Raw genomic sequence first — 19,906 nt, 5'->3', positions numbered from 1 at the left:
ATGACCTGTGGGGACCCTGGGTAGCATCCATGTAGGCCGAGGAGATTGAAGACGTTCAGAACGTCGTTCCCGTAGACGTCTGTCTAGTTTTATGGCTAGCTGGATCAACTCCTCCAGGGTGGAAGGAGAATCCACACGTGCCAATTCGTCTTTGAGAGTCTCTGAGAGTCCCTGGCGGTACTGGTATTTGAGAGCCGCCTCATTCCATCCAGTGTCCCCTGACCATTTCCGAAATTCGACCGTATAGTCCTCCACCGGTCTTTTTCCCTGGACTAAGGTATGTAAGATGGACTCGGCCGTGGCTATGCGTTGGGGATCATCATATAATCTTCCCATAGATTCAAAGAAGGTTTCCACGGAGTTTAGTAAGGGACTCTTCTGCTCCAGGAGGTTGTGAGCCCAAGCTTGGGGTTCTTCGGACAACAAGGAAATGATGAACCCTACTTTTACTGTCTCAGAGCTGAAAGTCTTAGGTTGGAGAGCCAGGTATAACAAGCAGGCGTTTTTAAATGCTCTAAACCTCTTCCGATTTCCGGAAAATCGTTCGGGTGTGGGCACCCTAGGTTCTGGGAGAGTCATAACAACTGCAGGAGCTGTGCTGGAGTGATCTTGTGAAGAGCTGGCCCCACTGGGGGATGTGGAAGTTGCATCCCCGGGAGATAAGATTAGGTGCTGGAGACGACCTTCTAGTTGGAAATAGCCATCTTGTAGCCTCTGGACTGCTTGCGTAAGGGTCGTTACCTGCTGGCATAGAGCCTCGAGAGGGGAACCCACTCTGTCGGCCTCAGACATCTGGCTGGTTTGTACTATCACGGGTACTCACCGAGGCCGAGATGCTGGGAGTGGCTTCCCTTGCGGCTAAGCGCACCACACCCCTGGTAGTGGTACAGAGGGTGTAGGGCACAGAGAGGCACGGGTCGCCTGCAGGCAGGAAGCTTCTTGAGAGGAGGACTTCAGTCACGCAGAGATGAGAGCAACGGTGGCTCTGACCCAGAGCTGGAGAAGAAGACCCGGCCGGGGTTCTAACCCGCAAACACAATGGGAGCTGGGGTAAGTGCAGGAGATCAGGCACAGAGAACCCAGTAGTGGAGAGTCTATGATGCAGACCGATAACTTAATACTGGAGACTGGTAGATGAGGAAGTCCTTGAAGCAGGCCGAGGGTCAAACACAGCAGATGGTAAGTAGAGGAATCCTGAAGGCAAGCCAGAGGTAGGGGATTGGAGATGTCAGCAGAGAAGTCCGTTTAAACAAGCCGGGGTCATACACGAGAAGGCAGGAGAATCCGGAGACAGGCAGAGGGTCAAACACTGGAAGCAGATCGTGGGAAAGTCCTTTAAACAAGCCGAGGTCAAATGCTGGAGAGAGACAAGGTAGGTCAGGCAAATCCGGGTCAAACAGGTAAACACAAGAAGCAGGAATCAGGAACGGAACACTGGAAGCTGAAAGACAAACCAGCAATTAAACAGGGCACAAGTCAGTTCTTATATAGGCCAGAAAGGGGGCGTGACGCTGACGAGCGAACGTTCGTACGCCATTACGCCGTTACGCCGTGTAGTGAACCCGTGTGTGCCGCTACTTTGCTAACGCGCATGCGCCGAAGCGCGGCTCCGCCGCGCAAACGCACAGGAACCTTCCGATGTTGACAGGCTCTTTTCTGACACAGACACTCTAGTTGGAACGCAGGAACGAGCCCTGCTGCAAAGTATTGCTTCAAAAATTGTAATTACACGCCCCTGTTAGACAGGGGCAGAAAAATTGGGCCTTAGGCACTGGTGCTGGTGCCACAACACTGCAACCCCTCACAGACACTCTAGTTGGAACGCAGGAACGAGCCCTGCTGCAAAGTATTGCATCAAAAATTGTAATTACACGCCCCTGTTAGACAGGGGCAGAAAAATTGGGCCTTAGGCACTGGTGCTGGTGCCACAACACTGCAACCCCTCACAGACACTCTAGTTGGAACGCAGGAACGAGCCCTGCTGCAAAGTATTGCATCAAAAATTGTAATTACACGCCCCTGTTAGACAGGGGCAGAAAAATTGGGCCTTAGGCACTGGTGCTGGTGCCACAACACTGCAACCCCTCACAGACACTCTAGTTGGAATGCAGGAACGAGCCCTGCTGCAAAGTATTACATCAAAAATTGTAATTACACGCCCCTGTTAAACAGGGGCTGAAAAATTGTGCCTTAGGCACTGGTGGTGGCGCCCAGAACCAAAAATGTTCTTACAAGCTATCAGCGTGATGATTGAGGAGGAAGAGGATAATTACTCAGGGATAGTCACTCAGCATCAGCATAGGCAGTCTTTGAAGGGATCTGAGATTTCAAAAAAAATTATTCGGTTACATCAGCATCAGGTGCTTGGTAGCTGGTGGTGATCCAAGACTCATTCATTTTTATGAAGGTCAGCCGATCGACCGAGTCGGTGGACAGACGCACCCTGTGATCGGTTACCACGCCTCCAGCAGCACTGAATGTGCGTTCCGAAAGAACGCTGGATGCAGGACAGGCCAGTAGCTCAATTGCATACTGTGCAAGCTCTGGCCAGTGATCCATCCTCAAGACCCAGTAACCCAGAGGATTTTCGGTGGGATAGGTGTCCAAGTCTGATCTTGCCCCTAGGTATTCCTGCACCATGTAAAACAGACGCTGGCGATGGTTGCTGGAACCGATCATACCTTGGGGCTGCGGACCAAAAAATTGTCTGAACGCATCGGTCAGACGGCCACCTTCTCCACCGCTCCTTCTTTGACTGACCGAAGCCTCAGCAACACGTTGTCCAGAAACAGGAGTTTGTAACCTCCCAGTCTCTGGGAACGCGTTGCACAGACCTTTCTGCAAGGCCTCCCGAAGATGTTTCATCCTCTGCTCCCTCTGCGATGGCAAGATAAGGTCCGCAACCTTACCCTTGTAACGTGGATCAAGGAGGGTTGCCAGCCAGTATTGGTCCTTCTCCTTGATACCACGAATACGAGGATCCTTACGCAGGCTTTGCAGGATCAGGGAGGCCATGCAGCGTAGGTTTGCTGAGGCATTCGGTCCGGAGTCCTCTGGGTCACTAAGAACGACATGGTCCGCAGCCACCTCCTCCCAGCCACGTACAAGTCCATGTGTTTCTTGGGACTGATCCCTTAAAGACTGCTGCTGATGCTGAGTGCCAGGCTCCACCTCCATACTGACACAATCTTCCTCCTCCTCCTCCTCCTCTTCCTCCTCGTCCTCTTCCTGTGTGATCGGCGGGCACGCAGGAACACTGTCTGGATAAAGGGGGCCTTGAGAGCTAAGGAAGTCCTCCTCTTCCTGCCTCTGTTCTGCCTCAAGTGCCCTGTCCATTATTCCACGCAGCGTGTGCTCCAACAGGTGGACAAGGGGGACAGTGTCACTGATGCATGCACTGTCACTGCTCACCATCCTCGTGGCCTCCTCGAATGGTGACAGGACAGTGCATGCATCCCTGATCATGGCCCACTGGCGTGGGGAAAAAAAACCAAGCTCCCCTGACCCTGTCCTGGTGCCATAGTCGCACAGGTACTCATTGATGGCCCTCTGCTGCGTGTGCAGCCGCTGCAGCATGGCCAACGTTGAGTTCCACCTGGTGGGCATGTCACAGATTAGGCGGTTCTTGGGCAGGTTAAACTCCTTTTGGAGGTCCGTCAGCCGAGCACTGGCATTATATGACCGGCGGAAATGCACACAGACTTTCCTGGCCTGCCTCAGGACATCCTGTAAGCCCGGGTACCTGCCCAAGAACCGCTGCACCACCAAGTTAAGGACGTGAGCCAAACAGGGCACATGGGTCATTTGTCCCTGTCGGAGGGCAGAGAGGAGGTTGGTGCCATTGTCGCAAACCACCATTCCTGCCTTAAGTTGGCGTGGCGTCAACCACCTCTGAACCTGCCCCTGCAGAGCTGACAGAACCTCTGCCCCAGTGTGGCTCCTGTCCCCCAAGCACACCAGCTCAAGCACCGCATGGCATCTTTTGGCCTGCGTACTTGCGTAGCCCCTTGAACGCCTACGGAGCACCGCTGGTTCCGAGGAAGAGGCCATGGAGGAAGAAGAAGAGGAGGGGGTGGAGGAGAGAGGTGTGTCACAATCAGCATTTTGGAGGCGTGGTGGCGGAACAACCTCCAGCACTACTGCACCTTGTCCTGCATCCTTCCCAGCTGCCAGCAGAGTCACCCAATGCGCCGTGAAACTTAGGTAACGTCCCTGTCCATGCCTGCTGGACCATGAGTCAGCGGTAATATGCACCTTACCGCTGACCGCCCTGTCCAGCGAGGCATGGACATTGCCTTCCACATGCCGGTAGAGAGCCGGAATCGCCTTCCGTGAGAAAAAGTGGCGTTTGGGTACCTGCCACTGAGGAACCGCACATTCCACAAACTCACGGAAGGGGGCAGAGTCTACCAACTGAAAAGGCAGCAGTTGAAGTGCTAGCAATTTTGCCAAGCTAGCATTCAACCGCTGGGCATGTGGATGGCTGGGAGCAAACTTCTTTCGGCGGTGCAGGGCAGGGAAATTTGCCTGGTACAATCTGACGTCGGTGTACCAAAAGCAGATTGCCCACAAGTACTTGGCTGTGACACACCTAATTCTACACCTTCATTCCTCTCACTGCAGGTCTCAGAGAGGACTGAAGGTCTAGTGGGGTTGGAAATCTCAGCTGATGAGGAGCAAGGAGAGATCCTCTTTGTTCTTTGGTGTGGGTCTTTTAGATACGCTTGCCAACGAACTGCATGGCAGGTCAACATATGTCTGGTCAAGCATGTGGTACCCAAGCGGGAGATGTTTTGGCCACGCGAGATACGCTTGAGACATATGTTGCAAATAGCAGCGGTGCGATCTGATGCACTCGTCTCAAAAAAGGCCCACACCAAAGAACTTTTTGAATAACGCGCAGAGACTGCAGCGCCCTGCACATGTGGAGCTTTGGGGTGTGATGCAGTCAATGTGCTGCCCTTAGGCTGGCCCCTGGAGGGCATCCTGCCTCGTTGGTGATGTGCCGCCGCCTCCTCCTCCTCCTCCTCCTCCTCTCTCCTATCAGGCACCCACGTTGAGTCAGTGACCTCATCATCCCCTCCCTCCTCATCACTGGAGCAAACCTGGCAGTATGCTGCAGCAGGGGGAGCATGACTGCCAGATTGCTGTCCTTCTTGGGCACCCCCTCTGTCCGTGCTCATGTTACTGCCTTCATCGAGCTCAGTATCGTCATCAGAGCCTTCCAAACGCTGGGCATCCTCCTGGAGCATGTACCCAACACTGTGGTCAAACAGTTCGAGGGAATCCTCATGAGGACATGGTGGAGCTAGGGAAGGAGTCACTGATGACATTGAGCTGAGGGAAGAGGCCGCTGCTTTGCCAGACAAAGCACCCTGGGCATGGGTGAGAGAGGATGAGGAGGATGAGGACGGCTTGGTCATCCACTCGACCAAGTCTTCCGCATGTTGCGGCTCAACACGGCCAGCTGCCGAAAAAAAGGCCAAGCATGTCCCATGGCCACGTGCTGATGAGGATGCACCGTCTCCACGACCAGCACTAGACACAGAGCCTGCTTGCCCTCTCTTATTGGCTTGTGACTGTCTGCCTCTCCTTCTTGGCCTTCCAGACATACTAATGGCCTGTAGCTGCACTAAGCTGGGATAGAACACCTGTAATTTTCTTCAGGTAGCTTTATATACTGTAACCAGACAAGCCTGCCTGTCAGTAGGAAGATAACAGGAACGGATCTAGCTGAACACTGTGAGCAGGATGCACTGTACTAAATGTAAATAGTCTAGCTGCCTGACCGTGGTACTAATAGGATCAAATAGAACACCTGTAATTTTCTTCAGGTAGCTTTATATACTGTAACCAGACAAGCCTGCCTGTCAGTAGGAAGATAACAGGAACGGATCTAGCTGTACACTGTGAGAAGGACGCACTGTACTAAATGTAAATAGTCTAGCTGCCTGACCGTGGTACTAATAGGATCAAATAGAACACCTGTAATTTTCTTCAGGTAGCTTTATATACTGTAACCAGACAAGCCTGCCTGTCAGTAGGAAGATAACAGGAACGGATCTAGCTGAACACTGTGAGCAGGACGCACTGCACTAAATGTAAATAGTCTAGAAGATAACAGGAACGGATCTAGCTGAACACTGTGAGCAGGACGCACTGCACTAAATGTAAATAGTCTAGAAGATAACAGGAACGGATCTAGCTGAACACTGTGAGCAGGACGCACTGCACTAAATGTAAATAGCAGGAACGGATCTAGCTGAACACTGTGAGCAGGACGCACTGCACTAAATGTAAATAGTCTAGAAGATAACAGGAACGGATCTAGCTGAACACTGTGAGCAGGACGCACTGCACTAAATGTAAATAGCAGGAACGGCTCTAGCTGAACACTGTGAGCAGGACGCACTGCACTAAATGTAAATAGCAGGAACGGATCTAGCTGAACACTGTGAGCAGGACGCACTGCACTAAATGTAAATAACAGGAACGGATCTAGCTGAACACTGTGAGCAGGACGCACTGCACTAAATGTAAATAGTCTAGAAGATAACAGGAACGGATCTAGCTGAACACTGTGAGCAGGACGCACTGCACTAAATGTAAATAGCAGGAACGGATCTAGCTGAACACTGTGAGCAGGACGCACTGCACTAAATGTAAATAGCAGGAACGGATCTAGCTGAACACTGTGAGCAGGACGCACTGCACTAAATGTAAATAACAGGAACGGATCTAGCTGAACACTGTGAGCAGGACGCACTGCACTAAATGTAAATAACAGGAACGGATCTAGCTGAACACTGTGAGCAGGACGCACTGCACTAAATGTAAATAGCAGGAACGGATCTAGCTGAACACTGTGAGCAGGACGCACTGCACTAAATGTAAATAGCAGGAACGGATCTAGCTGAACACTGTGAGCAGGACGCACTGCACTAAATGTAAATTGCAGGAACGGATCTAGCTGAACACTGTGAGCAGGACGCACTGCACTAAATGTAAATAGTCTAGAAGATAACAGGAACGGATCTAGCTGAACACTGTGAGCAGGACGCACTGCACTAAATGTAAATAGCAGGAACGGATCTAGCTGAACACTGTGAGCAGGACGCACTGCATTAAATGTAAATAGTCTAGATAGAAGATAACAGGAACGGATCTAGCTAAACTGAATACAGTGTATATATATATATGCAACACCTGGGATGCATATATATACACAATACACTGTAAGTGCAGCTAACTGACTGACTGTTCTGCCTAATCTATCTAACTCAAATCAAATGACACTGTCTCTCTCTCTCTCTATCTCTCAGCACACCGGAACACACACTACACAGGGCCGCCGTGCAGGCGGCCTTATATAGTGTGGGGTGTGTACTAAATCCCCTGAGCCATAATTGGCCAAAGCCACCCTGGCTCTCTCTACTGACGGCGCTGTGATTGGCCAAGCATGCGGGTCATAGTGCATGCTTGGCCAATCATCAGCCAGCAATGCACTGCGATGCCGCAGTGAATTATGGGCCGTGACGCGCCACACGAATTTAGCGCGAACGGCCCATATCGTTCGCAATTCGGCGAACGGGCGAACAGCCGATGTTCGAGTCGAACATGGGTTCGACTCGAACACGAAGCTCATCCCTACAGGTGAGTTGGGTTGAGAGCGTACAGATGTGAGGGGGGCTGAGGGAATACAGGTGTGAGCGGGACTGAGAGCATACAGGTGAGAGGTGAGCTGAGAGCATACAGGTGTGAGCGGGGATGAGAGTGAACAGGTGTGAGGGGGCTGAGAACGTACAGGTGTGAGGGGGGCTTTGAGCGTACAGGTGTGAGGGGGGCTGAGAGCATATAGGTGTGAGTGGGGCTAAGAGCATACAGATGTGAGGGGGCTCAGAATGTACAGGTGTGAGGGGGGTGTGAGTGTACAGGTGTGAGGGGGGCTGAGAGCATATAGGTGTGAGTGGGGCTGAGAGTGTACAGATGTGAGGGGGCTGAGAATGTACAGGTGTGAGGGGGCTGAGAGCATACAGGTGTAAGGTGGGCTGAGAGCGTACAGGTGTGAGGGGGGCCGCATACGTACAGGTATGAGGAAGCTGAGAGCATACAGGTGTGATGGGGCTGAGAGCATACAGGTGTGAGGGGGCTGAGAACATACAGGTGTGAGGGGGACTGCAAGCATAAAGGTGTATGGGGGCTGAGAGTATAGAAGTGTGAGGGGGCCGCACGCATACAGCTGTAAGGTGGCTGAGAGCATACAGGTGTGAGGGGGTTGAGAGCACACAGGTGTGAGGGGGGCTGCGAGCATACAGGTGTGAGGGGGCTGAGAGCGCACAGATGTGAGGGGGGCTGAGAGCGTACAGGTGTGAGGTGGGGCTGCAAGCGTACAGGTGTATGGGGGCTGAGAGCATACAGGTGTGAGGGGACCGCAAGCGTACAGGTGTGAGGGAGCTGAGAGCATACAGGTGGGATAGGGATGAGAGGGTACAGGTGTGATGGGGCTGAGAGCATACAGGTGTGAGCAGGGCTGAGAGCGTACAGGTGTGAGGGGGCTGAGAGCATAGAGGTGTGAGCGGGGTTGAGAGCGTACAGATGTGAGGGGGGCTGAGAGCATACTGGTGTGAGTGGGGCTGAGAGTGTACAGGTCTGAACGGAGATGAGAGCGTACAGATGTGAGGGGGGCTGAGAGCTTACAGGTGTGAGGGGGGCTTTGAGCATACAGGTGTGAGGGGGGCTGAGAGCATATAGGTGTGAGTGGGGCTGAGAGCATACAGATGTGAGGGGGCTCAGAATGTACAGGTGTGAGGGGGGTGTGAGTGTACAGGTGTGAGGGGGGCTGAGAGCATATAGGTGTGAGTGGGGCTGAGAGTGTACAGATGTGAGGGGGCTGAGAATGTACAGGTGTGAGGGGGCTGAGAGCATACAGGTGTAAGGTGGGCTGAGAGCGTACAGGTGTGAGGGGGGCCGCATACGTACAGGTATGAGGGAGCTGAGAGCATACAGGTGTGATGGGGCTGAGAGCGTACAGGTGTGAGGGGGCTGAGAACATACAGGTGTGAGGGGGACTGCAAGCATAAAGGTGTATGGGGGCTGAGAGTATAGAAGTGTGAGGGGGCCGCACGCATACAGCTGTAAGGTGGCTGAGAGCATACAAGTGTGAGGGGGTTGAGAGCACACAGGTGTGAGGGGGGCTGCGAGCATACAGGTGTGAGGGGGCTGAGAGCGCACAGATGTGAGGGGGGCTGAGAGCGTACAGGTGTGAGGTGGGGCTGCAAGCGTACAGGTGTATGGGGGCTGAGAGCATACAGGTGTGAGGGGACCGCACGCATACAGGTGTGAGGGAGCTGAGAGCATACAGGTGGGATAGGGCTGAGAGGGTACAGGTGTGATGGGGCTGAGAGCATACAGGTGTGAGCAGGGCTGAGAGCGTAGAGGTGTGAGGGGGCTGAGAGCATACAGGTGTGAGCGGGGTTGAGAGCGTACAGATGTGAGGGGGGCTGAGAGCATACTGGTGTGAGTGGGGCTGAGAGCGTACAGGTAAGAGGGGAGCTGAGAGCATACAGGTGTGAGCGGGGATGAGAGTGAACAGGTGTGAGGGGGCTGAGAACGTACAGGTGTGAGGGGGGCTTTGAGCATACAGGTGTGAAGGGGGCTGAGAGCATATAGGTGTGAGTGGGGCTGAGAGCATACAGATGTGAGGGGGCTCAGAATGTACAGGTGTGAGGGGGGTGTGAGTGTACAGGTGTGAGGGGGGCTGAGAGCATATAGGTGTGAGTGGGGCTGAGAGTGTACAGGTGTGAGGGGGCTGAGAATGTACAGGTGTGAGGGGGCTGAGAGCATACAGGTGTAAGGTGGGCTGAGAGCGTACAGGTGTGAGGGGGGCCGCATACGTACAGGTATGAGGGAGCTGAGAGCATACAGGTGTGATGGGGCTGAGAGTGTACAGGTGTGAGGGGGCTGAGAACATACAGGTGTGAGGGGGACTGCAAGCATAAAGGTGTATGGGGGCTGAGAGTATATAGGTGTGAGGGGGCCGCACGCATACAGCTGTAAGGTGGCTGAGAGCATACAGGTGTCTGGGGGTTGAGAGCACACAGGTGTGAGGGGGGCTGCGAGCATACAGGTGGGATAGGGCTGAGAGGGTACAGGTGTGATGGGGCTGAGAGCATACAGGTGTGAGCAGGGCTGAGAGCATACAGGTGTGAGGGGGCTGAGAGCATACATGTGTGAGCGGGGTTGAGAGCGTACAGATGTGAGGGGGGCTGAGAGCATACTGGTGTGAGTGGGGCTGAGAGCGTACAGGTGTGAACGGAGATGAGAGCGTACAGATGTGAGGGGGGCTGAGAGCTTACAGGTGTGAGCAGGGCTGAGAGCATACAGGTAAGAGGGGAGCTGAGAGCATACAGGTGTGAGCGGGGCTGAGAATGTACAGGTGTGAGGGGGGCTGTGAGCGTACAGGTGGGAGGGGGGCTGAGAGCATATAGGTGTGAGTGGGGCTGAGAGCATAAAGACGTGAGGGGGCTGAGAGCATACAGGTGTGAGTGGGGCTGAGAGCGTACAGGTGTGAGTGGGGCTGAGAGCGTACAGGTGTGAGCGGAGCTGAGAGTGTACAGGTGTGAGGGGGGCTGAGAGCATACAGGTGTGAGCAGGGCTGAGAGTGTACAGGTGTGAGGGGGCTGAGAATGTACAGGTGCGAGGGGGCTGAGAGCATACAGATGTAAGGTGGGCTGAGAGCGTACAGGTGTGAGGGGGCTGATAACGTACAGGTATGAGGGGGCTAAGAGCATGCAGGTGTAAGGGGGCTGAGAGCGTAGTGGTGTGAGGGGGCTGTGAGCATACAGGTGTGAGGGGGGATGAGAGCATACAGGTGTGAGAGAAGCTGAGAGCATACAGGTGAGGGGGGGCTGAGAGCATACAGGTGTGAGCGGGGCTGAGAGTGTACAAGTGTGAGGGGGCTAAGAACGTACAGGTGTGAGGGGGGCTGAGAGTTTACAAGTATGATTGGCGCTCAGACCATACGGGTGTGAGGGGGCTGAGAGCATACAAGTGTGAGGGGGCTAAGAGTTTACAGGTGTGAGGGGGGCTGCGAGCCTACAGGTGTGAGGGGGCTGATAGCCTACAGGTGTGAGTGGGGCTGAGAGCATACAGGTGTAAGGGGGCTGAGAGCACACAGGTGTGAGGAGGGCTGCAAGCATACAGGTGTGAGGGGGTTGAGAGCACACAGGTGTTAGGGGGCTGCGAGCATACAGGTGAGAGGGAGCTGAGAGTGCACAGGCGTGAGGGGGTCTGCAAGCGTACATGTGTGAGGGGATCTGCAAGCATACAGGTGTATGGGGGCTGAGAGCATACAGGTGTGAGGGGGCCGCACGCGTACAGGTCTGAGGGAGCTGAGAGCATACAGGTATGATTGGGCTGATAGTGTACAGGTGTGAGCGGGGCTGAGAGCGTACAGGTGTGAGGGGGCTGAGAGCATACAGGTGTGAGCGGGGCTGAGAGCGTACAGATGTGAGGGGGGGCTGAGAGCATACTGGTGTGAGTGGGGCTGAGAGCGTACAGGTGTGAATGGAGCTGAGAGCATACAGATGTGAGGGGGGCTGAGAGCATACAGGTGTGATCAGGGCTGAGAGCATATAGGTGAGAGGGGAGCTGAGAGCATACAGGTGTGAGCGGGGCTGAGAGTGAACAGGTGTGAGGAGGCTGACCACATACAGGTGTGAGGGGGGCTGTGAGCGTACAGGTGTGAGGGAGGCTGAGAGCATATAGGTGTGAGTGGGGCTGAGAGCATACAGACGTGAGGGGGGGCTGAGAGCATACAGGTGTGAGTGAGGCTGAGAGCGTACAGGTGGGAGCGGAGCTGAGAGTGTGCAGGTGTGAGGGGGGCTGAGAGCATACAGGTGTGAGCAGGGCTGAGAGTGTACAGGTGTGAGGGGGCTGAGAATGTACAGGTGTGAGGGGGCTTAGAGCATACAGGTGTAAGGTGGGCTGAGAGCGTACAGGTGTGAGGGGGCTGAGAACGTACAGGTGTGAGGGGGCTGCGAGCATACAAATGTGAGGGGAGCTGAGAGCATACAGGTGTGAGGGAGGCTGAAAGCATACAGGTGAGGGGGCTGAGAGCATACAGGTGTGACCGGGGCTGAGAGTGTACAAGTGTGAGGGGGATAAGATTGTACAGGTGTGAGGGGGGCTCAGAGTGTACAGGTATGAGAGGGAGTGAGAGTGTACAGGTGTGAGAGGGGCTGCGAGCATACAGGTGTGAGGGGCCTGAGAGCATACAGTTGTGAGTGGGGCTGAGAGCATACAGGTGTGAGAGGGCTGAGAGCACACAGGTGTAAGCATACAGGTGTGAGGGGGTTGAAAGCACACACGTGTGAGGGGGCTGAGAGTGTACAGGTGTGAGGGGGCAAGTGTACAGGTGTGAGGGAGGGCTGAGAGCATACAGGTGTGAGCGGAGCTGAGAGTGTACAGGTGTGAGTGGGGCTGAAAGCATACATGTGTGATTGGGGCTGAGAGCATACAGGTGTGAGGGGGCTGCGAGCATACAAATGTGAGGGGAGCTGAGAGCATACAGGTGTGAGGGAGGCTGAAAGCATACAGGTGAGGGGGCTGAGAGCATACAGGTGTGACCGGGGCTGAGAGTGTACAAGTGTGAGGGGGATAAGATTGTACAGGTGTGAGGGGGGCTCAGAGTGTACAGGTATGAGGGGGGGTGAGAGTGTACAGGTGTGAGAGGGGCTGCGAGCATACAGGTGTGAGGGGGCTGAGAGCATACAGTTGTGAGTGGGGCTGAGAGCATACAGGTGTGAGAGGGCTGAGAGCACACAGGTGTAAGCATACAGGTGTGAGGGGGTTGAAAGCACACACGTGTGAGGGGGCTGAGAGTGTACAGGTGTGAGGGGGCAAGTTTACAGGTGTGAGGGAGGGCTGAGAGCATACAGGTGTGAGCGGAGCTGAGAGCGTACAGGTGTGAGTGGGGCTGAAAGCATACATGTGTGATTGGGGCTGAGAGCATACAGATGTGAGGGGGGCTGAAAGCATACAGGTGTGAGCGGGGCTGAGAGCATATAGGTGTGAGGGGGTGCTGAGAGCGTACAGGTGTGAAGGAAGGCTGAGAGCATACAAGAGTGTGAGGGGGGCTGAGAGCATACAGGTGTGAGGGGGGCTGAGAGCATACAAGTGTGAGCAGGGCTGAGAGTGTACAGGTGTGAAGGGCTCAGAACGTACAGGTGTGAGGGGGGCTGAGAGTGTACAGGTATAAGGGGGGCTAAGAGTGTACAGGTGTGAGGGGGTGCTGAGAGCGTACAGGTGTGAAGGAAGGCTGAGAGCATACAAGAGTGTGAGGGGGGCTGAGAGCATACAGGTGTGAGGGGGGCTGAGAGCATACAAGTGTGAGCGGGGCTGAGAGTGTACAGGTGTGAAGGGCTCAGAACGTACAGGTGTGAGGGGGCTGCGTGCATACAGGTGTGAGGGGGCTGAGACCATACAGGTGTAAGGGGGGCTGAGAGCGTACAGGTGTGAGTGGGTCTGAGAGCATACAGGTGTGAGTGGGGCTGAGAGCATACAGGTGTGAGGGGGCTGAGAGCACACAGGTGTGAGGAGGGCTACGAGGATACAGGTGTGAGGGGGCTGAAAGCACACAGGTGTGAGGGGGGCTGAGAGCGTACAGGTGTGAGGGGGCTGTGAGTGTACAGGTGTGAGGGGGGCTAAGAGCATACGGGTGTGAGTGGGTCTGAGAGCATACAGGTGTGAGTGGGGCTGAGAGCATACAGGTGTGAGGGGGCTGAGAGCACACAGGTGTGAGGAGGGCTGCGAGCATACAGGTGTGAGGGGGCTGCGAGCATACAGGTGTGAGGGGGCTGAGACCATACAGGTGTAAGGGGGGCTGAGAGCGTACAGGTGTGAGTGGGTCTGAGAGCATACAGGTGTGAGTGGGGCTGAGAGCATACAGGTGTGAGGGGGCTGAGAGCACACAGGTGTGAGGAGGGCTACGAGCATACAGGTGTGAGGGGGCTGAAAGCACACAGGTGTGAGGGGGGCTGAGAGCGTACAGGTGTGAGGGGGCTGTGAGTGTACAGGTGTGAGGGGGGCTGAGAGCATACAGGTGTGAGTGGGTCTGAGAGCATACAGGTGTGAGTGGGGCTGAGAGCATACAGGTGTGAGGGGGCTGAGAGCACACAGGTGTGAGGAGGGCTGCGAGCATACAGGTGTGATGGGGCTGAAAGCACACAGGTGTGAGGGGGGCTGAGAGTGTACAGGTGTGAGGGGGCAAGTGTACAGGTGTGAGGGATGGCTGAGAGCATACAGGTGTGAGGGAGGCTGAGAGCATACAGGTGAGAGGGGGAGCTGAGAGCATACAGGTGTGAGTGGGGCTGAGAGTGTACAAGTGTGAGGGGGCTAAGAACATATAGATGTGTGGGGGCTGAGAGTGTACAGGTATGAGGGGGTCTGAGAGTGTACAGGTGTGATGGGGCTGCGAGCATACAGGTGTGAGGAGGCTCAGACCATACGGGTGTGAGGTGGCTGAGAGCGTACAAGTGTGAGCGGGGCTGAGAGTGTACAGGTGTGAGGGGGGCTGCAAGCCTACAGGTGTGAGGGGGGCTGAGAGCATACAGGTGTGAGTGGGGCTGAGAGCATACAGGTGTGAGGTGGCTGGGAGCACACAGGTGTGAGGAGGGCTGCGAGCATACAGGTGTGAGGGGGCTGAAAGCGCACAGGTGTGAGGGGGGCTGAGAGCGTACAGGTGTGAAGGGGCACATGTACAGGTGTGAGGGAGGGTTGAGAGCATACAGGTGTGAGGGAGGCTGAGAGCATACAGGTGAGAGGGGGGCTGAGAGCATACAGGTGTGAGCGGGGCTGAGAGTGTACAAGCGTGAGGGGGCTAAGAACGTACAGGATGTGAGGGGGCTGAGAGTGTACAGGTATGAGGGGGGCTGAGAGTGTACAGGTGTGAGGGGGGCTTTGAGCATACAGGTGTGAGGGGGGCTCAGACCATACGGGTGTGAGGGGGCTGAGAGCATACAAGTGTGAGGGGAGCTGAGAGTGTAAAGGTGTGAGGGGGGCTGCGAGCCTACAGGTGTGAGGGGGGCTGAGAGCATACAGATGTGAGGGGGGCTGAAAGCAAACAGGTGTGAGCAGGGCTGAGAGTATATAGGTGTGAGGGGGTGCTGAGAGCGTACAGGTGTGAAGGGAGGCTGAGAGCATACAGGTGTGAGGGAGGCTGAGAGTGTACAGGTGTGAAGGGCTCAGAACGTATAGGTGTGAGGGGGTTGAGAGTGTACAGGTGTGAGGGGGGCAGCGAGCATACAGGTGTGAGGGGGCTGAGACCATACAGGTGAGGGGGGCTGAGAGTGTACAGGTGTGAGGGGGCTGAGAGCGTACAGGTGTGAGGGGGCTGTGAGTGTACAGGTGTGAGGGGGCTGAGAGCGTACAGGTGTGAGGGGGCTGTGAGTGTACAGGTGTGAGGGGGCTGAGAGCATACAGGTGTGAGTGGGGCTGAGAGCATACAGGTGTGAGGGGTCTGAGAGCACACATGTGTGAGGGGGGCTGCGAGCATACAGGTGTGAGGGGGCTGAGAGCACACAGGTGTGAGGGGGGCTGCGAGCATACAGGTGTGAGGGGGCTGAAAGCACACAGGTGTGAGGGGGGGCTGAGAGAATACAGGTGTGAGGGGGGCTGAGAGCATACAGGTGTGAGGGGTCTGAGAGCACACAGGGGTGAGGGGGGCTGAGAGCATACAGGTGTGAGGGGGCTGAGAGCATACAGGTGTGAGGGGGCTGAGAGCACACAGGTGTGAGGGGGCTGCGAGCATACAGGTGTGAGGGGGCTGAAAGCACACAGATGTGAGGGGGGGGCTGAGAGAATACAGGTGTGAGGGGGCCGCACGCATACAGGTGTGATATGTATTTATAACTCTATACTCTGGTTTCCCTTACAATTAGTCATTTTTCTTTCCATACCTTCATATCATCATATACATTCATAATTTTATATTCTGGCTTTCCCTGCCAGCAATTTGACACTCTATGGGATACAATATAGTGTACTTCCTTGTTTGGCCATGGATGGCCCCTTTGTCGGGGAGAGTGGGGGTGATGGGGTACCTTGTCTGACCTCGGGGTTGCGATGCATGGCAGTCTCCCCCCCCACTTATTCCTTATACAGGTGGGGGGCTGGAACCTTGCCTCCTATGCATCGGCATCATGACTGAATGCTTTGCTCAGTGCATTTACCTGCCTGAGCATTGAGCATACTCCCTCTCTCCATCCTATTGGGGCTCATGTGCTGGTGGGGACCCGCCCTATGCCTGATATAAGCTTCTCAGGCTGGCCAGCTGACCATTTCACACAAGCAGGATAGCAGCTATGTCTCCAGTCACAGACCCACACACAAGGTAATTCTGTTTGTTTCATACTCATCACTACATCCTTTTGGGTTTATTCTTAGTTTTCACATTACACAGTCTATCATCCACTTTTGATTTGGTTACAATTACTTACTTTCGTATTTTTTTTTTTTTTGCGTGTTTGTTTCTTTATTTTTTAGTGCATACACTTTATCACAACACCATCCATCACTTCACTCATCTACTGATATAGGCTCCATTCATTACTCACACACATTCATTTCACATGGTTTAATTTTCTTACCATTGCAGAGCAGTATGGACTAATAAGCACACACCAGAACCACATGGTTGTGACATGGTCACCTGGTCTTCACCTGGCTGCTGTTTCTGGCTTGGATGAGATTCCTCACCTCAGCGCCGGGTGAGATGATCATCATCCTTGTCCCTCTTCTTCCTTTGGATCCAAGGTTGGGCGCCACCATTTGGCCACACTGTAAGTTACACACCTTTATTTTGAGAGATTGTTTCTCCATTTAAAGGATATCCCTACTTATAGATATTACTGATTTATTTTTAGAGCATCTTACTCCTGATGATTGGCAGGAGCCATGAAACGTGCGTCGAGTTATATCAAACTGATGCTTACACAATTTTGGCCTACCATGAAAAATCGATCATGTTCATTGAACTTTTATGAATGGATGAGTGTCCTTTTGTAAATTAATATGTCTATTTATTATTTTGTATTCTATATAATTGTTTTATATTTATGCAAATGTATTGCACTGGATTGTGTCCTGTATTACAGATTGACACTTTCCCTAATGTAATCTGCTATTTTTCAAATAAATTGAACAATCCAATGACTTGCCTCATTCTTCTCCTTCTCCTTGTCCTTGTCCTTGTCCTTGTCCTCCTTGTCCTCCTTCTCCTTGTCCTCCTTCTCCTTGTCCTCCTTCTCCTTGTCCTCCTTCTCCTTGTCCTCCTTGTCCTCCTTGTCCTTGTCCTCCTTGTCCTTGTCCTTGTCCTCCTTGTCCTTGTCCTTGTCCTCCTTGTCCTTGTCCTTGTCCTCCTTCTCCTTGTCCTTGTCCTCCTTCTCCTTGTCCTTGTCCTCCTTGTCCTTGTCCTTGTCCTCCTTCTCCTTGTCCTTCTCCTTCTCCTTCTCCTCCTCCTCCTCCTCCTCCTTCTCCTCCTCCTCCTCGTGTGAGGGGGTGCTGAGAGCGTACGGGTGTGAGGGGGGCTGAGAACATATACAGTGAGGACAAAGTATTCAGACCCCCTTAAATTTTTAACTCTCTGTTATATTGCAGCCATCTGCTAAAATCATTTAAGTTCATTTTATTCTCATTAATGCACACACAGCACCCCATATTCTTCTTCTCGTACGGGTGTGGGGGGGTGCTGAGAGCGTACGGGTGTGAGGGGGTGCTGAGAGCGTACGGGTGTGAGGGGGGCTGAGAGCGTACGGGTGTGAGGGGGGCTGAGAACATATACAGTGAGGACAAAGTATTCAGACCCCCTTAAATTTTTAACTCTCTGTTATATTGCAGCCATCTGCTAAAATCATTTAAGTTCATTTTATTCTCTAATGCACACACAGCACCCCATATTGACAGAAAAACACAGAATTGTTGACACTTTTGCAGATTTATTAAAAAATAAAAACTGAAGTATCACATGGTCCTAAGTATTCAGACCCTTTGCTCAGTATTTAGTAGAAGCACCCTTTTGATCTAATACAGCCATAAGTCTTTTTGGGAAAGATGCAATAAGTTTTTCACACCTGGATTTGGGGATCCTCTGCCATTCCTACTTGCAGATCCTCTCCAGTTCTGTCAGGTTGGATGGTAAACGTTGGTGGACAGCCATTTTTAGGTCTTTCCAGAGATGCTCAATTTGGTTTAAGTCAGGGTTCTGGCTGGACCATTCAAGAACAGTCACGGAGTTGTGAAGCCACTCCTTCATTATTTTAGCTGTGTGCTTAGGGTCATTGTCTTGTTGGATGGTAATCCTTTGGCCCAGTCTGAGGTCCTGAGCACTCTGGAGAAGGTTTTCGTCCAGGATATCCCTGTACTTGGCCACATTCATCTTTCCCTCAATTGCAACCAGTCATCCTGTCCCTGCAGCTGAAAAAACCCCCACAGCATGATGCTGCCACCACCATGCTTCACTGTTGGGACTGTATTGGACAGGTGACAGCAGTGCCTGTTTTTTTCCACACATACAGCATAGAATTAAGGCCAAAAAGTTCTATCTTGGTCTCATCAGGCCAGTGAATCTTATTTCTCACCATCTTGGAGTCCTTTAGGTTTTTTTTTTTAGCAAACTTCATGTGAGCTTTCATGTGTCTTGCACTGAGGAGAGGCTTCCGTCGGGCCACTCTGCCATACAGCCCCGACTGGTGGAGGGCTGCAGTGATGGTTGACTTTCTACAACTTTCTCCCATCTCCCGACTGCATCTCTGGAGCTCAGCCACATTGATCTTTGGGTTCTTCTTTACCTCTCTCACCAAGGCTCTTCTCCCCCCGATAGCTCAGTTTGGCCGGACGGCCAGCTCTAAGAAGGATCCTGGTCATCCCAAACGTCTTCCATTCAAGGATTATAGAGGCCACTGTGCTCTTAGGAACATTAAGTGCAGAAGAAATTTTTTTGTAACCTTAGCCAGATCTGTGCCTTGCCACAATTCTGTCTCTGAGCTCTTCAGGCAGTTCCTTTGACCTCATGATTCTCATTTGCTCTGACGTGCACTGTGAGCTGTAAGGTCTTATATAGACAGGTGTGTGGCTTTCCTAATCAAGTCCAATCAGTATAATCAAACATAGCTGGACTCAAATGAAGGTGTAGAACCATCTCAAGCATGATCACAAGAAATGGACAGGACCTGAGTTAAATATATAAGTGTCACAGCAAAGGGTCTGAATACTTAGGACCATGTGATATTTCAGTTTTTCTTTTTTTAATAAATCTGCAAAAATTTCAACAATTCTGTGTTTTTCTATCAATATGGGGTGCTGTGTGTACATTAATGAGGGAAAAAAATGAACTTAAATGATTTTAGCAAATGGCTGCAATATAACAAAGAGTGAAAAATTTAAGGGGGACTGAATACTTTCCGTCCCCACTGTAGGTGTGAGGGGGTGCTGAGAGCATGCAAGTGTAAGGGGGGCTGAGAGTGTACAGGTGTGAGTGGGGCTGAGAGCGTACAGGTGTGAGTGCGGCTGAGAGCGTACAGGTGTGAGTGCGGCTGAGAGCGTACAGGTGTGAGTGGGGCTGAGAGAGTACAGGTGTGAGGGGGGCTGAGAGCGTACAGGTGTGAGGGGGGCTGAGAGCGTACAGATGTGAGGGGGGCTGAGAGTGTACAGGTGTGAGGGGGGCTGAGAGCGTACAGGTGTGAGGGGGGCTGAGAGCGTACAGGTGTGAAGGGGGCTGAGAGCGTACAGGTGTGAGGGGGGCTGAGAGCGTACAGGTGTGAGGGGGGCTGAGAGCGTACAGGTGTGAGGGGGGCTGAGAGCGTACAGGTGTGAGGGGGGATGAGAGCGTACAGGTGTGAGGGGGCTGAGA

Source organism: Aquarana catesbeiana, linkage group LG04 (genome assembly GCF_042186555.1).
Source record: "Aquarana catesbeiana isolate 2022-GZ linkage group LG04, ASM4218655v1, whole genome shotgun sequence".
In the NCBI taxonomy this organism is placed as follows: Eukaryota; Metazoa; Chordata; class Amphibia; order Anura; family Ranidae; genus Aquarana; species Aquarana catesbeiana.
This window is presented reverse-complemented; position numbering follows the sequence as displayed.